The sequence below is a fragment of the Helianthus annuus genome, chromosome 8 (assembly GCF_002127325.2).
Source record: "Helianthus annuus cultivar XRQ/B chromosome 8, HanXRQr2.0-SUNRISE, whole genome shotgun sequence".
NCBI classification, from domain to species: domain Eukaryota; kingdom Viridiplantae; phylum Streptophyta; class Magnoliopsida; order Asterales; family Asteraceae; genus Helianthus; species Helianthus annuus.
Genome location: NC_035440.2, coordinates 144,122,841 through 144,146,791, shown reverse-complemented (window position 1 = coordinate 144,146,791; position 23,951 = coordinate 144,122,841).

Sequence of the window (23,951 nt, the reverse complement as noted above, 5' to 3'; positions counted from 1 at the left end):
TTTCTGCTTTTAAAGAAATATCCATTGGAAATGAATGACCTATTCATCTTTCATTTCCACATCTGACGAAGAATCCATTGAAGAAAATGAGTCATCCATTCATTTTCGCTTCTGAAGAATATCCACTTGAGAAATGAAATACAAATCCTTACAAGATCTTTCTGTATTAATAGTTAGATTCTTAAAGGATACTCACAGAACTATTGGTTAATTTGGTCTTATCATTTAATCAAATCTCTCATTCCCACTTCCTGCTTTAGCCAAGGAAGTATCCTTTAGGGGATGAATATCATAGGTATAACAACCCATTCCCGCTTCCTATATTATTTGAGGGAGCATCCACTAGGGAATGACAAAGTTATGCCTTACGTGGAGATCTTTGACGGGTTACTCCATGCAAATAGACAAAGACTCTAGATTCCGCGCAAGACAATTGTTTAATACAATTATTCAGATAGACTCCTACGAATAAATTTCGAAACGAAATTTCTTAAAGTAGGGGAGACTGTGACATTTGTGCCATTACGACCATCGTACAAACACGAATCCAATGAAATCTTGTGTTTCATTCTTGGGATTTGTACAAATACTTGTGACAATTGCACATATCAGTTCTTATTCGATTTCAGGCTTTAAATCGCTTTCTTGAAAGTTATACGCAAACTGATGCGTAAACGTAATCAGTTTAACACGACAAACACTCCGAAACATCAACATAAGCTTAACATACCTTAAATAACCTTTACATAACTTAGAAATAAGTTTTGAAGGGTTTGGTATGGCAAAAACAAGTTTATTCGATCTCAGGGACTATTTGTGACAAACTACGAAAGTCTGTTGATTCGTATAGAAACGAACATTCCGGATCATGATCATAAGCTAAACATACCCTAAATATCCTTTACATAGCTTAGAAATAGGATTGAGGGGTTCGGTATGCGAAAATATGCTTATTTGATCAATAGGGACTAAAAGCGTCAAAAAGTGCATAAGTTTGCATTTACGCGCATATCTTACGTTCTGAACATATCCGGACATCCAAAAATTTTGTAATCATTAAAATATTTTATTTTTGTGCTTGGAATGCAAAAATACCATTCGTCGCACAATTTGGATCGTTTTCACGTCCGTTCGAGTTTTCGTCGTAATTAACCGAATAACGTGACCGTACAACCAAACAAACCTACATCCGAGATGTTTTCAAGCATATTTCATGTTCCCTATACTTTGACATCATTATTGATCCTTGAAAATGGGTTAACGGGGCTTAAACTTGTCAAAAATCAACTATTATGCATGCAGGGACCAAAACTATAATTTTTGAAACTGTTTTCGGAACTGGACTCGGTCGCGGGGCACGTAAGACCCTGCTGAGTCTTACGCGGGGCGCGACAGCCCCTATCTGGGTAGAAAACTTTCTTTTAGCCATTCCAGCTGCTGCCATGGTTTTTAGACATGGTTTTTCAATACTATGGACTTGTTTTTGGACTCCCCTAGTATTCTAAACTATGTGCTACAAGTGTATGGCCATGATCAAGTCTCAAAACACATGGAATGATCTCAATGGAACTAGATTTCCTATAAATACCCATCAATTTTTTCACATTTCAACTTGCTTAATCCAAATTTCTTCTCTAATCTGCATATTGGAGCTATCCCTTCTTGGTTGAAGGCTCCATTCTTCAATATTCTTGTTCTTTGATCCAATCTTGGACCCTTTGTAAATCTCCTTCATGCTTGGTTATGCTTTTCAAGCATGAAAGTCAAACAGTGTTTGACTTTCTGCTTTGACCATGAAATGGTCAACACAAAGTTCGTTTGAACTTTGCAACGTGAGCGTAATCACGATGGTTATAGTCCCTTGTGACTATACCTACTGATTACCACGTTGATTAGGCGTAGTGACGAGTCAAAGTTTTGGTCAAAATACGTATTTATGCGTATTTTGCAATGAAGCTATTTTCGGGTATCAAAACACTTTGTTTTGATATCAAACTTGTTTTCTAACTTAGTTAAACATATTTTAACATGTTTAACTCGTCACTTTTAGTCTAGTGCTTGTATAGGGTCGTAAGTCAAGCGGTCTTGACAACTGCTTAGACTTTCGAACCCGACCCGTTTGGTCGATCATTAGGATCCGACCAAGCATATTTTGTGACCATAGTTGTATAGGGAATAACCTTCCGAGGTTATACCTTATGGTCACTTAGTTTAATTAGTTGTATGATAGGTAGTTTATATGCCTTAGGTAAGTGACCAAAATGCTCTTTTCATGCATAATTTGATTTTAAGCATATGTAACCTAAATTTTGTCACTTAAACTGATTATGCAACATATTTAAACATGTTAGGGCATATAATACTTGTCATAGGACTAGTTAGGCGTCTCGAACGCGCATTCGCGCGAAATAACGCGTCAAAGTAGCGTAAGCTACCTTAACGGGTCATAAGCACATAGGGTAGATTCCGATTTAGAATGTAGGCTTTGTTAAACCATATTATATGAGTTCCAATACTCATTTGGTTTACGAAACCTCATTTTGTCCGATCTTCCGATTTAGGTCAGGTTTATTAACGTGGTTACCTATATTAGGTACCGTTTGATTCCGTGATCCTTCGAGCATTATTTGGTTGTTATTTCAAGACTACTAAGCAATATCAAGTGAGTACATAGTCCCCTTTTTTACTGTTTTTAAACATTTTTGGGGTGATTCATATGTGTTAAATGATTTCGAGTTTTCTAAAAAATGCTATGGTTTATGTTAAACACAACGATTTCAATAATATAAACGAACTTGATGAGACGTTGGTTGAAAGAAAATTGAATGACATTCATTAACTATGTTTAAGCCGACTAGTAGTATATTATGGTACCATAGGCTGTTATGGTACCATAGGATCTGACAAATCCCGTTGTCGGACTATCACCATGGTTATGGGGGTAATATGGGTAACGACAGAACCTGATGAATTGTTAACTTACCGTTTGGTGGTTTGTTAATACGAGTTGAACGATTTGGACGAGTCACACAGGTTTGAATGTATTCAATGAAACGACCAAAAGTTAGTTTTCACAATTTAAACATGAACCATTGGAACTATTTGAACTATATGGATGATTTGAACTATTTGAACCATTGGAACTATTTGAACTATGTGAACTATTTGAACTATTTGAACCATTGGAACTATTTGAACCATGTGATCGATTTGAACGAATTGAATGATTGGGTTATGGTAAGTGATTAGGTAACGAGGCGGGTGTAATGTGATAAAAGCATGGTGGATACACCGCTGGTACTTCCTATATATAAGTGCTTTTAACACATTACATTTCGTTGCGTTATCTGGATCACTTGGACGAATGTTTTTAAAACGAAATTACACTACAAGGTTTACTTAAAGATATAAACCATGCAATGTTTACTTTCAATGATGATTTACTAATTGGTTTACAAAGACAAATGTTTTCAGTTAAGATTCATGGCTACAATGGTTTTGGTTTACACATATATCAACTTGTAACGTTGATAGAAACATACTGTAATATCGAATTCTTTTGTTTTCAAGGTACACACTCGACAACTGTCGTAGTTGGACGAGGTATTGCAATATGTACTTAAAGCCATGAATCTAACACACTCAAAAAACCTATATACTCGCCGACATTTTTATGCTGAATTATTTTCACATATGTTTCAGGTACTGTTGTTTGATGATGTTTGATGATGATTATGATGAATGCTCACCTAAGAATGGACGAGGCCTTAGTGACTGAATAACAATGAAGGAGAATATGCTCATGTTTTGCTTTTGAATTTCGAGACAATGTAATAAACTTAATTCAATAAAATGAAACTTCAATCCATGTGTTGTGAAACAATGATTCTGTTACGACACTCCCTGACGTTTCCGCCGCGGTTTGTTGTTTTAACACGCTCACGGTGTGACAACCACCCCTTTGAGAGGATGATGGGCCCGCATGGCCATGAAACTATGGAGGAGGACGGATTTGTGGGGCGTGAAGAACGAGAGCCTCTTGTGGGTTCCAAACATGTCCTTGAACCGTTTGAAATCTAACTGTCCCGTCACCCGCTTCGTTGATGATTCCCATTGAGCGGCATATGACGAGAAAACACCTTGCCCGACCATGGGCCCTTACGGAAGGACCTTGTCATCCTTTACACGAATTTCTCGTAAAGGCGGTAGATCCATCCCCCAAAGAGGATAGGGGTCGGGGGATTGGCTAGCTGGTTCAGGTGCATGTTTCGGAGGAGCAGGTGTGGAACATCGAGAGGCACACGGTTGTGAATGCAGTATAAGACCGTCAGATCACGTAGGCCAACAACACAAGTACTGTCATGCCTTTGGTTGAGGGAGTTGCTAAGGACCCTATGGATGTAGCGGTATAAAGGGTCCCACAACTGTGAGCTTTTGGTTTGGCTTGGATTATATGCTCCTTCCCCAATTTGAGACCACGCTGATTGACGCATGTTTTGCGAGATTTCACGGAGACCACCTGTGTTTTCCTCGTCTCCGGCATCTTCTTCAGCATACAACCCAATGATCGACCTGAAATATGCAATCGAGATTGAAAGCACATTTCCAGCACAACGAAACTCACCCCCCCCCCCTTTAATCAAATGGCTCAGCTTTAGCCTTGAATGCAAACGTGCTATAGAACTCCATGTTGTATTCGTGGACCGAATGGAGTCTAGTGCATAGAGCCGCCCTAAGAGGACCCGTGACCAGGTTGTTGAAGCGGTCAATCTGCCCTACTGCTTCCAGGGTGTCTAGGCATACTTGTCTTGGGTTTTCCTCGGGCTTTGTTTGAAGAATTTCAAATCGGGCTTGATAAGCCCATTCATTCTGGTTGAAAAGCGTGTGAATTTCTTGGCCATCTGAAAGAAAACACAAAACAATTAGCGCGAAACAATAAATTTTCGAAGAAAACTGAAAACAGCAAGCTGAACACGGCCCTGTGGCCACTGGTCACGCCCCGTGTTCGAAGGAAAATTGTTGGACACGCCCCCGTGCTCAGGCGTCTGTTTCCCAAAAATCCCATTTTTCGACCCGGTTCCGAAATCTTGAAAATTTTTGGTTGAGTAGGGGTGGTTTTCCCCGAAAATGAAACCCAAGTGTCGTTTTCCAAAAACTAACCATTTACCCATTCAATTTCATCTTTTTCGGTTCAAAAACAAGGGTTTGAGGTTTTTCTTTGAAATCAGGCAAATCTACAAACAATTCAAGTTGATTTACTTCCTAAAACGTGCAACTATACTACTACTAACATATCTAAGCAAAAATTTGATGTTTGATTCGGTTCAAGTTGAAGAACCCTAGATTTTTCCCCAAATTTTTGATGTTAAACTACATGCAAATGGTTAATCTAACTTATTATGATGATAAAATCATACCTTGATATTGTGGAACGGTGGAAGAACGTGAAAATCTGCAGAGATTCGCGGAGGAACCAAAGAGTTTTCGGGGAAACGGGTCATGTTGAAGTGAAGAAATGAAAGAAAAAGGGGTTTTATCCCCGTCAGTTAGCCGACCACGGCCCCGTGGGCGGGTGAATATGTATATATATATATATATATATTAGTGCACGTGTGAGTGACCTGTTTCCCAAAACTTGGTTTTAGAAATCTTACCGATTTAGAAGTTTTCCCGACATTCGTTACTTACAAGATATGATGTTGAAGCATAAACCTTCATTTATTCGTCAACCACTTGTAGCGAGATCTCTTCCTCTTCATCCTCAATGAATCCTTGATAAAGCTTTAGCCTTTGGCCATTGACTTTGAATGGAATTCCATTCTGAGATTTAATTTCGATTGCACCGTGCGGAAAAATATGGGAGATATAAAAAGGACCCGACCACCTAGACTTTAATTTACCGGGAAATAATCAAAGTCGTGAATTAAAGAATAGAAATTGATCTCCTACCCGAAATTCGTTAGGGTTAATGTGTTTATCATGCAAGTTTTTCATTCTTTCCTTATAAATTTTGGAGTTAGAGTACGCGTGATTCCTTAATTCGTTTAATTCATTTAATTGACAAAATTGATTTTTACCGGCAATTTCTATGTCTAAGTTTACGTTTTTAATTGCCTAGTACGCTTTGTGTGCTATTTTTACTGGCAAATGACAACTCTTTCCATAGACAAGCTTATATGGGGTGGTACCTATTGTTGTTTTATATGAAGTTCGTAAAGTCCATAAAGCGTCGTCTAATTTATCAGCCCATTTCTTTCTATTTAATCCTACGGGTTTTTCAAGTATTCTCTTTAAACCTCGATTACTCACTTCGGCTTGTCCATTTGTTTGAGGGTGATATGTTGTTGAGATCCAGTGATAGACCCTATATCTTGTTAATTTTTTTCAAGTTGATGATTACAAAAATGGGTACCCCTATCACTTATTAATGCTTTTGGAGTTACAAAATGAGAAAATAATCGTTTCAGGAATCTTACCACAACTCTTCCATCATTTGTTGGAAGAGCTTCGGCTTCGGCCCATTTTGACAAGTAATCCACTGCCATAAGTATATATTTGTTTCCTTTTGACGGTGGGAAAGGTCCCATAAAGTCAAGTCCCCACACATCAAAAATTTCACAAACAAGAATGCCATTTTGTGGCATTTCGTTTTTGGAAGAAATATTGCCTGATCGTTGGCAAGCATCACATGTCTTGATAAGACTTTGGGCGTCTTTGTAAATGGTTGGCCAATAAAACACTGAATCAAATACCTTTCATGTGGTACTAGCGGCACCATGATGTCCTCCGTATAGACCTTCATGACAATGGCGGAGAATTATTCTTGCTTCATTACCATGTACGCATCGGCGAATGAATTGGTCGGCACACATTTTGAAAAGATAAGGATCTTCCCAAAAATAATGCCTTACATCGGCAAAGAATTTTTTTTCTTTGATGATTTGGCCATCCTTTTGCGACTATTCCGCTAGCTAAGTAGTTAGCATAGTCGGCGTACCATGGCTCTTCTCGGTATTCCACCATTTCTAGGGACTCTGTTGTGAATTTTTCATTGATTAGCTCATCCCTAGTTACCCCCAAAGCTGGATCTTCCAAGCGGGAGAGATGATCTACAGCGTGTTTTCTACTCCTCTTTTGTCTTTTATTTCAATGTCGAATTCTTAGAGGAGTAGAATCCATCTGATTAAACATGGTTTAGCATCCTGTTTCTTAAAAAGATAACGAATGGCTGCATGGTCTGTATAAACTATCGTTTTAGAAAGAACAAGATAAGAACAAAATTTATCAAAAGCAAATACTATAGCTAGTAATTCTTTTTTCAGTTGTTGTGTAATTCTCTTGTGCATCGTTAAGTGTTTTAGTAGCGTAATATATTGGGTGAAAATGCTTATCTTTTCTTTGTCCCAATACGGATCCAACTGCAAAGTCACTTGCATCACACACGATTTCGAAAGGTAATTTCCAATCAGGCGCTATCATGATAGGTGCATTGACTAGCATTTCTTTTAGTGTGAGAAATTCTTGGTTGCACTCCTTGTTAAAGATGAAAGGAGCATCTTTTTCAAGTAATTTTGTTAAAGGCCTAGAGATCTTAGAAAAGTCTTTGATAAATCGTCTATAAAATTCGGCATGCCCTAGGAAACTTCTGATGGCTCTAACGGAGGATGGGGGTGGTAATCGAGAAATAGTGTCTATTTTAGCTCGATCAACCTCCATTCCTTCGCTTAAGATTTTATGACTGAGTACTATTCCCTCCGTTACCATGAAATGGCATTTTTCCCAATTAAGGGCGAGGTTAGTTTCCTCACATTGGGATAGCATTCGTTCAAGGTTATCGAGGCATTGGTCATATGAATCTCCAAAGACAGAAAAGTCGTCCATGAGGACTTCCATAGTCTTTTCTATCATCATGGAAGATGGCCACCATGCAACGTTGATGGGTTGCGGGGGCATTACATAGACCAAAAGGCATGCGTCGATAAGCAAAAGTTCTGTAAGGACATGTGAATGTTGTCTTTTCTTGGTCTTCGGGTGCTATCGGTATTTGAAAGTAACCTGAAAAACCATCTAAGAAACAATAAAATTTGTGACCGGATAATCTTTCTAACATTTGATCAATGAAAGGTAAAGGAAAGTGATCTTTCCTTGTTGCCTCACTTAATCGATGATAATCTATTCATTTTTCTCATTAGTGACCACCGTCATACCTCCTTTCTTAGGAACTACTTGAACGGGACTTACCCAAGGACTATCGGAGATTGGGTAAATGAGTCTGGCGTCAAGTAATTTGATGACTTCATTTTTAACCACTTCTTGGACGTTTGCATTTACTCTACGTTGTGGTTGTATTACTGATTTATAGTCAGCATTCACTAAAATTTGTGCGTGCACATGGAAGGGCTTATTCCTTTAATATCTACAAGCTTCCAAGCGATCGCGTTTTTGTGTTTTTCAAAAGTGTGATTAATTTTTCTTTTTCTTCACTAGTTAATTTTGACGAAATAATTACAGGTAACTTACCATCTTTGTCGAGAAAAGCATATTCCAAGCCTTTTGGGAGTTCTTTGAGCTCAAGTGGTGGGTCTTTAGGAGAATCCTTATTTGGTTGCTCATTTTGATCAAGAACCAAGGTTTGTTCAATGGTGACCTCTTATTCAACAAAGTGGTCGATTTCTTCTTTTGTATCGGGTGGCTCATCTTTATCTTCAATTAAGGGGTCATAATTGTCAATTGGATATTTCATTGAACGCTCAAGATCGATACTTCTTTTGAATGCCCCTAATTGAATGGGTAGATTGTTATGATTCCGATTTTTCAAAGCTTCGTGGGTTTTTACAAAAGGTCGTCCCAACACTAGCGGAGCGTCATCAAGGATGACGAAGTCGGTTGGGATTACCATTTGATTTTTTTGGACTAACACATCTTCAACTACTCCCATTGGTTTTATTGTTTTCCAGTTAGATAGAAAAATGGGTATTTGAAGTGGAGAAAAATCACCAATACTTAATTTTTCGAAAATGTAGTTGGGCATTATATTAACACAAAGATCTTTAACAATTGTAATATTACTAATAAAGGAGTTTTGAAAAAAACATGGAACCGGTGTAATACTAATTTCAAATGGATCGTCTTTTATTAGCGTAGTTTGATCATTTGTTAACCTAATGCTTACCATTTCGTCAATTTTAGTGTTAGTGTTTAACTCTTTTAAAAACTTAGCATGAGTAGGTACTAAGCAATGATTTTCGAAAGAAGGTGACAAGAGATTAATTTCTTGAAAATTAGACTCTTTAATTTTAACGTTATCGGACTCACCTTTTTCGTTGTTTAACTCATGTGTCGGTTTTTCACTTACTTGGTCTTCCATTTTTACCTCTTCAACTCTCACTTCTTTAGTACATATTACCTCTTCCCTAGCGCGGAATTCCTCTTCCCTTGCGCGAGCTTCTTTTATATAGCGCTCGATAGTTTTAAGGTGTTCTATTATCCTTTTGGCTACGGGTGAGATAGTTGGTGGTTCGTCAAATTGAGTGGAATAGGGGTCCTCAAAGCTTGAATTCGGAAGTTCGATCCTTGGTTCCTCATAATACTCGTATGAGGTAGATGGTTCATACCATTGTTCCTCATTGTAAGTATATGATGGATAAGGGTCGTAACTTGGTTCTTCATAATACTCGTATGAGGTGGGTTGTTCAGCCATGGTTCCTCATAGTAAGTATATGAAGGTGAAGGCTCATATCTTGGTTCCTCAAAGTATGAGTATGAAGGCTCATACCTTGGTTCATCAAAATATGAGTATTAGGGAGAAGGTTCATACCTTGGCTCTTCATAGGATGTGTATAAAGTGGATGGCTCGTACCTGAGCTCCTCATAGTAGTTGTATGAAGGGGATGGTTCAAAGAGGTCACAATATTGTACCGAATGAGGATTACCACAAATGGTACAATACTCTTCCCTGTAATCATCCTCCTCATAGTGGTAGTTGTAACCTCCCGAGTATTGATCCATAAGAATCACTCAACAGACTACAACAGAGTCTCGGGACCAGAAAACAAAAATAAAAACGGAAACAGAGGCTGAGCACAACCCCGTGGTCAGGTTCTGTATCTGGGCGTTTTAAAAAATGTGACTCGTTTGATTCAGCACGGGGGCGTGTTCTGCGAAGACGGCCCCGTGTTGAGACTCTGTATCGGGGTGTTTTGAAAAAATTATGCAGCACGGGGGCGTGTTCAGCGAGCACGACCCCGTGTTCAGACTATTGTAATGCAAAAACTACCTAAAAATGTAAAAATGCGCGCAGTTTTAAAAAGGTTTAAAAAAACGATTAGGTCGTCGATTTTAAGCTTTCTTAAAAGCATTGTGTCCCCGGCAACGGCGCCAAAAACTTGATGCGTGTAGAGTGTGTTATATTTTTATTGATAATTTAAGCCCATTTTACACATTAGTCAAGTTTTAAATTTCTAAAACACGGTATTCTACTAACACTGAACACACATATGGGCAAGTGCACCCATCGTGAGCGTAGTAACGTTGGTAAGATACCGAGGTCATCCATGGACACAAGAGCTTTTAATATGGATTTATCCTCAACGTCTAATCAAATCGAAATTTTTAGAAAAGGTTTTGAACATGAAAAATAAAACTAAAATGCTGAAAATAAAAATTAAATAAAAACAGATAGACAAGATGAATCACTTGGATCCAACTCGCCTTTAATGTAACCTTTGATGATTTCCGCACTTTTGCACTTTTTAAGAGATTATCTTAGTTAGAATAGTAGGCCCCTCTTTTGAAGGTGACGTTACCCTCAACCCAGTGGTTTGAGTCAGTAAGGAAACAATCCCAAAGGGTCAGAATATTGAAAGATAATTAATTAAGTTATTAATGCGTAAAGTGGTCGGCCCCTCTTTTGAAGGTGACATTACCCTCGGCTAAGTGGTTTGAGTCAGCAGGGATATAATCCCAAGTAGTCGGGTCAATGTATTAATAGTAGTTTACATATGAGGGGATCAAGTCATTCGCACCCCCGCTATCCAATACCAGTGGGTATTGAAGGAGGTCCTAGTAAGCTTGACCCAGGTCCTTGCATGATCTATACACTGAACAAGGCAAGAACCTTACTAAACCATTCCCTTAACGCCCAACTAGGTAGCCAACATATCTCTATATATATCGTAGAGATATGAATGGTGAAAATCTTTTACTTTATATAGACAATAAAGTAACGCCAAGACACCACGGACAAATGATAAAGAAGTTTCACCATTAACATAAGAAACTAGTTATTAAATTCATTAATACAAAACCAAATAAAAAGTGCGAGAAGATTAAAAATCAAAAGTATTACATTAAATGCTTGTCTTCACCAAGTGATGTAAGAGACTTAGCCAAACATGGCCTTTGATTGATAAGAACTATTACGATCAATCTTGGATCCCGAGACTACTACACACACTCTAAGGTGGATGATGGATGATGGTGGTGGATGTGGGTGTTGTAGTGGTGGTGGAGTGGTGGTGAAGTGGGAGAGAGGTGGTTTGTTAAGGGATGCCTTTGAAATGAGCCTAGCACCCTTATTTATAGCCAGAACAGTAGCCCGGCCACGGCCCCGTGTCCGCTAGACACAGCCCCGTGGCCATCTCGTTTCTCTTTCTTCATTAATTGCAATTGTCTGTATTAGGCTCCACACGGCCTAGTGTTCGCTGGGCAAGGCGCCGTGTGCAGAAGCGTATCTGTACTATCAAGATTCTGCAAATCTTAGCTTTGACCACGCCCCGTGCTAAGCTGGGCACGCCCCCGTGTCGAGAATAGAAGCTTCTATAACTTTGTCCTTTCTGCAGACACCTGACCACGCCACCGTGTCCGCTGGGCACGGGCCGTGGTCAGCCTTCTGTTTCTTGTTTTTGCTTGGGGAGATGCTGTCGAGTGGTCGGGCATGCCACGTTTATTAATTTTGTTTGTATTTGTGTTAGTTTTTGCTGATTGTTCCTTTCGTTCATTTAAGCTCGTATGGTCCTGAAAATACAAAAGGAAAAGCACACTTTTTCCAACATTAGTACTAAAAAGGGGTTAGTTTTATGCCTCATTTGATGTAATTTATATGTTGCATTTTACTCACATCATCCTGAATGATGAAAAATGATAACAAATACATGAAAACAAAATGAGGATATTAATGGGGTGTCCGAAACATAAGCTTTCAACGCTGCATTGCAACCCCCACAACTTGTCCGTTTTTGAACCGACAAGCTAATAAATAACATTTCCGACGCCAAAACAACCAAACGAAATACATGGATAACTAGTTAAGCTTATTTTGGGACTCGGAATCATTTCATGAATCTTTGGAAGGCGGAATAACAACTTGCGGCAAACTTTTGTCGGTTCGATGCAAAAGTGCCGTTAACTAGCCGACGACCAAACGGAAAGCATCTAAAATATCAAAATATGATTTCTACTAGTTTAGTGAACTAGTTAATGTCGATTAACATTTCGAATCCCTAATTATCCCTTAATGGTGTAATTAACCCCTAACCATACTTTACATAATTACCCAAATATCTACATTTTTAACGATTTTTTATAAAAAAAAAATTCATATGGTACCCCCCCATGGTCAATCTGGGTCAATAAGTGGGTCCCACCCACTTGTATCTTGTTGAAAACTTGCTAGATTTGAGGTATGGTATTTAGAGATTTGTTGTTAAAAACATGAGTATACACCATCATTTAAAGATGTCATCCTTATCTTATTTCACAACAACTATAAAAACCACAAAAACCACCCTTTGGAGTCCCCTTGTTCACAGCACAAACAAGATCACAATAAAACCCACCTTAAATCACCATCAAACGCCATAAATTACCCATATTCAAGACACTTTAAGGTCATTAATGCAAGAAGTAAGCATGGAGAAGCATTAGGGAATTCTTTGGAGGCCTAATCACTTCTTAATCACCTTGTTTAGCTTATGCAAAGTTGTAAGCTTCTTCTAACCATTTTTAAGCTTCTTATTATGTATAGATTTAAGAAGTACAAGTTGATTATCTTGAAGATTAAGAAAAATATAATAAAAAACCCTAATCTCAAACTTAATAATCTACTAATCATAACTTATTGTGTGATTATTTGTGTAGATTAGTGCAACTAGTTAGTGTAACCTTGACGATTATGTTGATTTTTTTAAGATTAGTGGTTTAAAGTCTAGATTTATGATGATCTTATGATTTATATGATGTAGTAATTTAGATTAGTGTTAATCTTGCCATGTTACACTTAAAAATGTGATTTAAACATATATATGTTTAAATCACATAAGATCATCAACTTCAAAGATTATGAGTATTATGTATGTGAACTTGATTAGTGATTCTTGAAAGATGAAACCTGGAATAATCATGAATCAAGGCTTTTAAAACACTAATGAATTTGATTTTAACATAAAACAAGTTTATGTGATATTATTTATCAAAAGTGTTATGTAAAAGTCTGGAAATTTTTACATAAAGATGTGAGAATTTTTAAAAGTGAATAACAGGTATAGTCAAGTTTATGTAAATAATTAACTAAAAACATGGTTAACTTTAAAGTATGGAAAATTTAACAAAGTGATGCTCAAAGGAATAAGTATGATTATTGATGTAAATTGATCTTTGGTGATATTTGGTAATTGTGGTGATTTTTGGAAAATTGATTTGATGATTTAAACGCGTTTTGAAAACGTGGGAAACGTCATAGTTTAGGGGAAACTATGGCGAAATTTTCTAAAATCATAATCATGATTAAACGAACTTTTTGGTGAAAAGTTAAATTATTAAACACCTAAATAAGTTTCTAAATACTTATAGTGGTCTTTTTATAAGTTAAAAGAAGAAACTTATATATATATATATATATATATATATATATATATATATATATATATATAGAGGAAGGTTCATTTGAGAAGAAAATTTAGTTGAGAAGAAAAAGAACAAAGGGTATAATTGTAAAACATTAAATAGTTTTTCATTTATCTCATTTATTATCATCTTTGACTAATTAATTAGTCATAAAAACTATTATCCTTCACACTAATGTTTTCTTGACTACACACATCAAAAGTTACCCTACACCTTTCGAAATTTACCCTACACATGTTGAAATTTATCCTACACAACCCGTAATTTATCATATTACACATTGTAATTTATCCTACACTCTAAATTATTTTATTTTATTTTTTAAATATATATCTTAAAGATAAGTTACAACTTTTAATGTAGTTAGCTATTAAAGAAGAATAGTACTAATTAATGATCTTTGTAGGTTTACCATATTACCCTTATAGTAACATTAAATACTTATATTAAATGAAGTAAAAAGAAGCATTTTTATTGGTTGAAATTTCTTCTTTTTTCTTCTTACATAAAGTTTCTTCTCATTTGAACTCTCCACTATATATATATATATATATATATATATATATATATATATTCAGAAAACTCATCAAGGTGTATATATATTATGTGCTAAGTGTATGTATTTAGATTTATTAGAGTGATCTAAATAATACACAAACGATACCAAGAAAAATACTTGAAGGATAACAAGTATAAATACCACATAAATACATATACACAATATCCTCATATAACCAAGAAATGCTAAGTAATAGAATACATAAAACTCACACTTATATGTTGTCCCAAAACGGATTAAATGGACACGCGAACAATAAAATTACAAGAATGTATTATTCCTAAGAAATAAATATATTTTGAACAACCAAGTAAGACATATGACTAAAGCGGTCAATAAAGGAATCTATAATATTCAACGATGACAAAACGGGCGTATCTCCATCACGAGAGGTTACTACGACATTTGGGCGATTCTTCGACGCGAAGATATATATATTAAACTACTACTAAGACGGTCTAAAATAAGATATTTTTAGATGCTTAATGAATACATATATATATTGCTGATAACAAAATCCGGAAAGTTGAAAATCTATAAAACTTACAAACTATTTTATAAAGAATGGAATATCCTAAAAATTCTATACTTGGTGAATTTTTATAAAAATGCAAGAAAAATTCTCATGGACTCTTAAAAATCAAAATTGGGCTAGGCCCAATTACTTGAATACATGGGCATGGCCCAATAACAATAAATCATGGGCATGACCCAATAACAATAAATCATGGGCATGGCCCAATAACAATAAATCATGGGCATGGCCCAATAACATTAAAACATGGGCAAGGGCCCAATGACATAAACACATGGACAGAGGGCCAATGACATAAATACATGGGCAGAGGCCTAATGACATAAATACCTGGGCAGAGGCCCAATGACATAAAGACATGGGCAAGGCCTAGTAACATAAAAGACATGGGCAAAGACCCAATGACATAAAAGACATGGGAAGGACCCAATAACATAAATGACATGGGCTAGGCCCAAGGACATGGGCTAGGCCCAAGGACATAGGCTAGGCCCAATGACATGGGCGAGGCCCAATGACACGCGTGCAAGGCACGAGGACATGTGAAGGGCGAGGCCCGTTCACACATGATTCAATACATACAAAATATATATACCATTGCGAAAGAAATATATATATAAAGATCGAACAAACAAACTGCCAACACTCTAAAATACAAAGTTGTTCCAAATATGACAAGTGGAAACATAATAAGAATTCAAGATGATCAACTTGTACGAGGTCCAATAAGATCTAGTGTCTAATAAAGTTCGTACACATGTAGGTTACTCATGCGTATGGACGCTCACTTACGGTATTACAATACACGGAACGCAAACTTGTGAGTTCATGTCCCTTATCTCAATGATTTCAATGTTTTGTTTTAAAACAATCGAGGGGAAATACATGTCATAACAAACGGTATGTTAGCTATGGGTTTAGATGATAACATGATCAATGTGCGTAAGTAGGATGATGACATTAGTAACCATTAATCACTTAGTGACCAAGGTGTAAAAGGTATAGATCTATCGAGCTTGAGGCGCGCTCCACTCCAGGTTGGTATACCCTTAGGAGTGCTTTTGTGATCCATATGATGTCAAAGCTGTTTCGGGTTGGTTACTTACTTATGGCACATATGTCAGGGTGCAAGCTACACACTGATAGATCCTTAAACTCCATGAATGCTAATAACATACCAGGATTACATTACTGGATTACAAACATGATTACATTACTGGAATACAACTATGATTTCATTACAGGATTTCAAACATGAGATTTCATATGATAACAATAACTACATGAACTCGCTCAACTTTTGTTGACTTTTTAAAATTACATGTATTTCAGGAAACAAGACATGAGCTAGTGATAGACCACGGGAAACGGGAATGACATGACAACGAATGCCCTTTTATGACAATAACAATCTTTTGTTCGAAGTGTAACGAAACTCAATAACTATAGTTTGGATAACATTGTAAACTTTTGTTTCAAATCAATACATATGGCATCGTTGTTAATTTATATTTGTTTACACGATTGGATGCAATGATTACCTTTCTTACGTCACACGTAACACGCTTTCGCAACTAGCAGGGTGTGACATTAATTGCTATTTGTTTATCCATGACAACGGTTTTGAGCAAAGAAGTGGTGCTTCATTTTCTCTGCTAGCATCATGGTACTAGTTAATAGTTCTGTTTTGTTTACCATATGCTTCTTTTGTTTCTTTTAGTTCACTTATCAAATTATATGTATGTCTTTTCAACTTTTTAACTTTATCATCCGTTTTGATGCATGATTTGCACGGTTCTATGCATTTCGTGCATTAAAATTGAGTTTCTGTTTTCTCACTATTAACTTCTTCTTTAACTGACTCGGCCTTCTATTCATCCTCAGAGGTTTTGACTACCTCTTTTAATTGAGCCATCATTGCTTTCTTAGCGATCTCGGTCAGGTTTTCTACGTTCAATTCTTTCGCCACATCTATGATCTCTTCTACAGGTTGTTTCTTTTCTTCTTCACAATGTAGGCCATGGTAATTTCCTTGTTCGCCGAAGAAACCTACAAAAGAATTAAACACATCATGAGGCATAATAGATTTGAATCCACTATGAAGAAACTCATATGATGCTTCAGAATCATAATAATGTTCTGAATCTTCTAGAGTTTCATCGAATGTAATCTTAGTAGAAACTTCATCACAAGCTTCTTCCACAATCATTTCCTCCACATTCTGTTTTGGTTCTTCGATAATCTCAGCCAAAAGAGTAAGGCTTTTGGTTTTGGGAATATAATCATTGTGACAACCCTCACCAAATTAGGTATCCATACGAATTAATTAATACTTAATTACTGCTTAATTATTGTGCTTGCTTGAAATTGTAAATAAACTGCTACTTGAATACTGGTACATACACATACTTGCATCATACTTTCTCAACTATCACTCTATTATTTACATACAGAACTTTAGTGACAACCTTGATGCACAAAAGCATAGTAGCACAATGAACGGATCACCCAGTAAACGTGCTGACATAGCCAGCACCAGGCAGACACTGCCTCTAAGGCCTGTGTGAGCCGGGAATAGTTTTCTACACTAGTAGAGAGTGTAGGGAAATGAGGGTTGTAGAACTGTGTCACTAGGTGATAGTTATAGTGACCGGATGTGCCAAAAATATGATTTAAACACAAATTTTGTACTTTAATATAAAAATTCAGCATTTTAGCTAACTAGTAAAATGCAAAAACGCGGAAAAATAATACTAGACACTTTCCAAAGTGTCGGGAATTCTTTGTGTCACTAAAAATAATATGAAAGACACTTTAAAGCTTTGTTAAGCACTTTAACGGATCAGTATCCAACCAAACAACCGGACTTAACCCGGAACATAAAAATATTGACATCAACATTATTTTTCTTTTTCTGAACCAGTTAGGGTCCCCGAATACCCTAACACCCATCACAAGACACTACATGCTAGTAACTAGTTAACCTCCTAATTTAAACCAACTAACTAGACTACTTAACTTATTAGTTGAAAATCAACCCCCCCCCCCAACGATTGTTTTCCCATGTGGAAACATACCACTAATTCTTTGGATTATAATAATCCATATGCCTAAAATCTAGATAGCATAATATCCTATGGTTAAAATTTTGAGATTGGTTTATAAATATATTTCATGGTTTCCTAAATCACTTCACATCACCACAACAAAAAAAAAAAAAAAATCAACTCTTTCCTTTCTTATTGCCTACTGCCGAGAGCATTCACTTCCATCCATCCATTTTTCAATTTCCTTCAAGTAAGTCCAAGTACATACAAGTGTGAGGGATCACGCATAAGGGAGCTCGGTGCACTCGGGAACACAAGGACCCCTCTACGTTGCTATTAACCACCCATTTTTCGTCTAGTTTCTTCCCTAGCCTCGAGCTAGTAGTAAGTGGCTCTAAACACCTTCTTGATCTATTCTAAAGTGGTTAATAAGAATTTTGTTGGTTGAAAATCATGAACATGTAAGAACAAAATTAAAAGTCTACTAAAGGTGATGAACTTGGTGGTTAATAAGTAAATATTGGTGTAAAACTTATAAAACTAGTTTTGTTATGATTATTTAGTGTTGTTTTATGCTAGTAGTAGTTCGGATCATCATCTAACCCGGCTAAGTCATGTTCATAGAACATGAACTAGTGTATGTTTAAATGTGAAAGTGGTTAGATGAAGAACACTACTACTTGTAACCATGAACTTGTGTAAAAGTGATTCTTTTTGTAAAATGGAGTTCTAAACTAGTAGATCTAAAGATCTACAAGTGGTATTTTCGAAGAACCAAGTGTAAGATGAAATCATATTTTTAAAGCCGGATCTTTCATAAACAAAGGTGTTTTTGTGAACACACAAGTGTGTAGACACTTGTGTAACAAAAAAGTTTTAACAAAGAACTATTTCTGTAATTTTTGACAAGAAGTTGTAAAGATGTATCTTCTTTAAAAACAAGATTCTCAAGAAACCGAGTTTATTTATAAAAAGATCTACTAATACTAAAAATATGGGGAAAGTTACTACATATTTTACACAAACCACAAGTTCATGTGTTTTGCGATTTATATCTATTTTGACTATTTTGATGATGAAACCTTGTTGATTGATGTTGGGAACATTGTTGAATTGAAATTTTAAAAGAAAATGATACGCTTAAAAGCGTGGCCACCTCCAGTTACAGAGGAAACTTTGGCGAAATTTTTCCAAAAATCTAACACTTGTAAATATTTTTATCACAGGTGTTATGGATATATTTTTTTTTTGAGTTAATTACACAAATGGGTCCTGTGGTTTATACCTAATTTTGCCTTTGGGTACTAACTTTATTTTTTAATAGGTTTAGGTTCTATGGTTTCAATTTTGTAACACATTTGGGTAATAACACCAAAATTAGTTAATTAATGACTAAAATACCCTTGCATTTTTTAAGTTTATCAATGTAACACATTTGGGTACTAACACCTAATTTTATTTAAGTTTAAATCAATTTTACAAAATCTATTTATTTTTTTTATTTTCATCTTTTTATTATATCTCTTAATTAACATAAACTCTATTTATTTTTTTTATTTTCATATTTTTATTAAATTTTTTATTTAACATAAAATCTACTTGTTACACCAGTATTTTTTTAAATAGATTTTTTAAATAAAATCTACTAGCTATATAGTTTTATGTAAATTAAGTTTCTTACTAGTTTTAAATAATGTAAACCTTACTCGTTTTCAATTTTGGATATATATGATTGATAATAATAATAAATATCTTTAATGTAAAAAAAATTAAGCCATTTTTAACTTGTTTTTTCGTTCATTTACATTTTACTATTTTAGAAAGATATTTAATTTACATAAAATCTACTAGTTGCACCAGTAAAATCTACTAGCTATATAGTTTTATGTAAATTAAATATCTTTTTTTACAAAAAAAAATGAGTTAAAAAAATACTTACATTTTTTTAGTTTTATCTAAAATACCTAGCTATATAGTTTTATGTAAATTAAATATCTTTCTAAAGTAGTAAAATGTAAATGAAAAAAAAACAAGTTAAAAAAGACTTAATTTTTTTTACATGAAAGATATTTATTATTATCAATCATTTCAATTCAAAATTGAAAACGCGTAAGGTTTACATTATTTAAAACGAGTAAGAAATTTAATTTACATAAAACTATATAGCTAGTAGATTTTATTTAAAATAATCTATTTAAAAAAATATTGGTGTAACAAATAGATTTTATATTAAATAAGAAATTTAATAAAATATGAAAATAAAAAAAAAATAAATAGAGTTTATGTTAATTAAGAGATATAATAAAAAGATGAAAATAAAAAAAATAAATAGATTTTGTAAAATTGATTTAAACTTAAATAAAATTAGGTGTTAATACCCAAATGTGTTACATTGATAAACTTAAAAAAATGCAAGGGTATTTTAGTCATTAATTAACTAATTTTGGTGTTAGTACCCAAAGGTGTTACAAAATTGAACTCCGTATAACCTAAACCTGTTAAAAAATAAAGTTAGTACCCAAAGGCGAAATTAGGTATAAACCACAGGACCCATTTGTGTAATTAACTCTATATTTTTTACTTGTTTTCCCAAATAACTTTCGCCACGATTTTTATTACGAAACTTCCAAGTGTCGAAGGTGGGATTTTCACAAAATAAAACTTGCTAAAATATATATTTAGTATATATTTTCCATAACAACACTTGTGAGATTTTTATGATTATTTTGTGAACTACGTAGATATTATTTTTAGGGTAAAAATAATATTACTAAATATTCACGGCTCCAAAATAATACGAACGCCTTCACAATAAATATTTAAGTTACACCGGTAATTATTGTTACCTCGCGAATTGTACAACGTAACTTACGTATTTTCGGAAAATACTATTGAACGCGTATTTTAACAAAAGTATTATTTTGGAAAATTATATGGAATAAAATATAATATTTTTGGGAAAAATATTCTTATTTTGGAAGTAAAGTATTTTGGATAAATGAAATAAAATCTATTTTATTAAGTGAGACTTAATAATATATTTCGAAGATATACGAAACGCACATGTGTTATAACCCCCATCCTTGGGAAGGAAAATATTTACCAAATAATTACGAAGTGTAAACACGAAATAGTTGCCTAACTATTTCCCAAAGACATTAAACCTTAAACTAAGGCACGGTCGTCCGTCTAATAGAAGTTAGTACGTGTAGGTCGTCGCATAGCAGATTTTCTGGGAGATACTTTTTAGAGACGCACTTCGGTGAGTTCATGTCCCCCTTTTCTCTTAACTGTTTTCAGTTTTCTAAACTGCGGGGGTGAAATACATGTTACTATGATTACAAGTACTTTTTACATGGTATGGTTAGCGTAAGGAGGGTTACTACTTAGATCATGTGAGTGGGTAGGCGGGAACTGAAGGCCATTAATCCTCAGTATAGGACCGAGGGACAGTAGCGGTAGATCTATCTGGGTGTAGCGAGCCCAGCCCCAGGCCCAGCAGAACGGACCTCGGGGTGACTTTGTGCCCAACGCAAACTCCGCTAGGTTTGAGTCTTCCTACTGTACATCACACATATCAATGGCCTTGCAAACCATTGGTGATCTCTTTATTTCCTTATTTGCTACATACCAGGATTTTTATACTTACAAAGGTTTTATTACTCACTACACATGAACTCGCTCAACATTTTTGTTGATTTTTCCAACTTACATGTATTTCAGGGAACTAAGGATCTGGCACGGTATGCTACGTTTTCGCGCTGCGTATGAGTTATGGGATCATCCGAGTTTAGGGGTTGTGGCTTTTACCTGGATGAGTCACAGTTCTTAAACTATGTCTATTTTAAGTTTGTGGTTGTGTCTTTCGAACAATGTTTTTATGTCGTTAGGTTGTAATTTCCGTTGCATGTGTCAACGCTTTAAGACAATGTTGTGTTACTTTTACTTTAAAAGTTAAATCAATGGATGATCTGCATGGTTTTACTTTCATATAGCTTTGTTGTGATTAAGCTATGGTATTAAGAAGTCACACCAAATTAAACCACGCTTCGGCAAAGCCAGGGTGTGACAGCTTGGTATCAGAGCTCTGATCATAGCGAACTAGGATTCCTTCTCGAGTCTAGACTATGATCACTAGGGCTCTCACGAAAACATTTTTACACTGCATACCACTTAAGTCCAGATCCAAAACGTTTTTACAAACAAATGTTGAGCACATTTTATTTGTTAGTTATAGGCTCAGTCTGAGAGGCTGAGGCTCGGTCTGGGAGGCTGAGGCTCGGTCTGGGAGGCTGAGGCTCGGTCTGGGAGGCCGAGGTAGTTGTCTAGTGGGACTAGGGAGTCAGTCTGGGAGGCTGGGAGAATTGTCTAGTGGGACTAGGGAGTCAGTCTGAGAGGCTGGGAAGATTTATCTAGTGGGACTAGGAAGGACAGTCTGGGAGGCTGGGAAGCTAGTGGGACTAGGAGAACTATTTGATTGCTTATTGGACTAAAGTGCTTATGTGACTATATGATTGATTATGTGTGCATATGTGTGTTTGTGTTACAGATGCTATGGATTCATCCGGTACAGGAGAGTCAGATACCACCGACCCGATGTTCATTGTATCAGACGACAGGGATTCATCAGAGCGAGAGGTGTACACATCGGACACCACCAGTACAGACGACGATGATTTCCAGCCGTTTGCATTACCCGATGTCGTTGTCGAGCCCGCTAATGGCCCCATTGCTGAGGACTTGCCACTTGCGGTGATTCCTGCTCCATACCCCTTGCCATGTATGCTGTTATCGATATGCCTCTAGACGTAGTCGCTGATGACGACGAGCCACTGGAGGATGACGTTGAGGGCGAGGCCCTATTATCTGCTGACGATCTCTTGCTACTCGCAGATGCTCCTGCTGAGGGGTCACCTACCCATTCACCTGTCCCAGACTCTTTCGAGTCTGTGGCATCTGCACCATCGCACGAGCAGGGCGCGCAGCACTACTCGCATGATTCAGACCCGGATAGGGCGTCATCTGCTGCACCTGCCCCTGCCCCGAGTTTTGCCATTGATCATGACATTCATGAGGATTCCGACCCCATCTTCCCACCTGGGTTCGATCCAGATCAGGACATTGAGTTTATACACCTAGATTAGCCCATGGAGGACCCAGTTGATCCTGTTGACCCTGCGTTTGCTGACCCCGCAGATTTCGAGATGGAGTTTGACGACCCGGAGCCTGTTGTGGCCCACGAGCCAGTAGTTGCTCCAGACCCCGTGTTCGAGCATGACCCTATTCATGCTGATGTACCCATTGTTGATCCTTTGATTGCTGATGTACCTGTCGATGGCCATCCTATTGTTGCTCCACTGTTGGAGGGTGATCATGTTGTTGCTGGTGCTCATATTGATGCATCACCATTGTTAGAGGGTCCTGTTGCTGCTCCACTGATCGTGGATGAGCATGTTGCTGATATACCCGCTGATCCTGTTATTGTTGCCCCTTTTCCTGACCCTATAGCTATAGAGCCTGATCATGCACTCTTTACGACTCATGTCGACCCTCAGTATGCGCACACCCGGAATAGGTGGATAGAGGACGATGATGATTTTCCACCTTTTGTGGTACCAGTTACACCTGTTTCAGCACCAGCTTCAGCTCCTTTTGATGCACCCTTGTTCCCCACACACACAGCTGATGCGCATCGCGCAGATCTGCCCATCACATTTCTCCAGGAGATCCCCCTGCCACGTCCTGGAGAGGGCTCTTCTCGTCAGCCTTTCGGCCATGCACCTTTTCTGGCTGGAGGGGATCAGTTTGCACCGCAGATCCCTCATCATACTGATGTTCCCCCTATTTCACCGTTTAGTATGCCATCTTTTGCTCCATCCAGCGAGCCTTTTCTCTGGACTTCACCGCC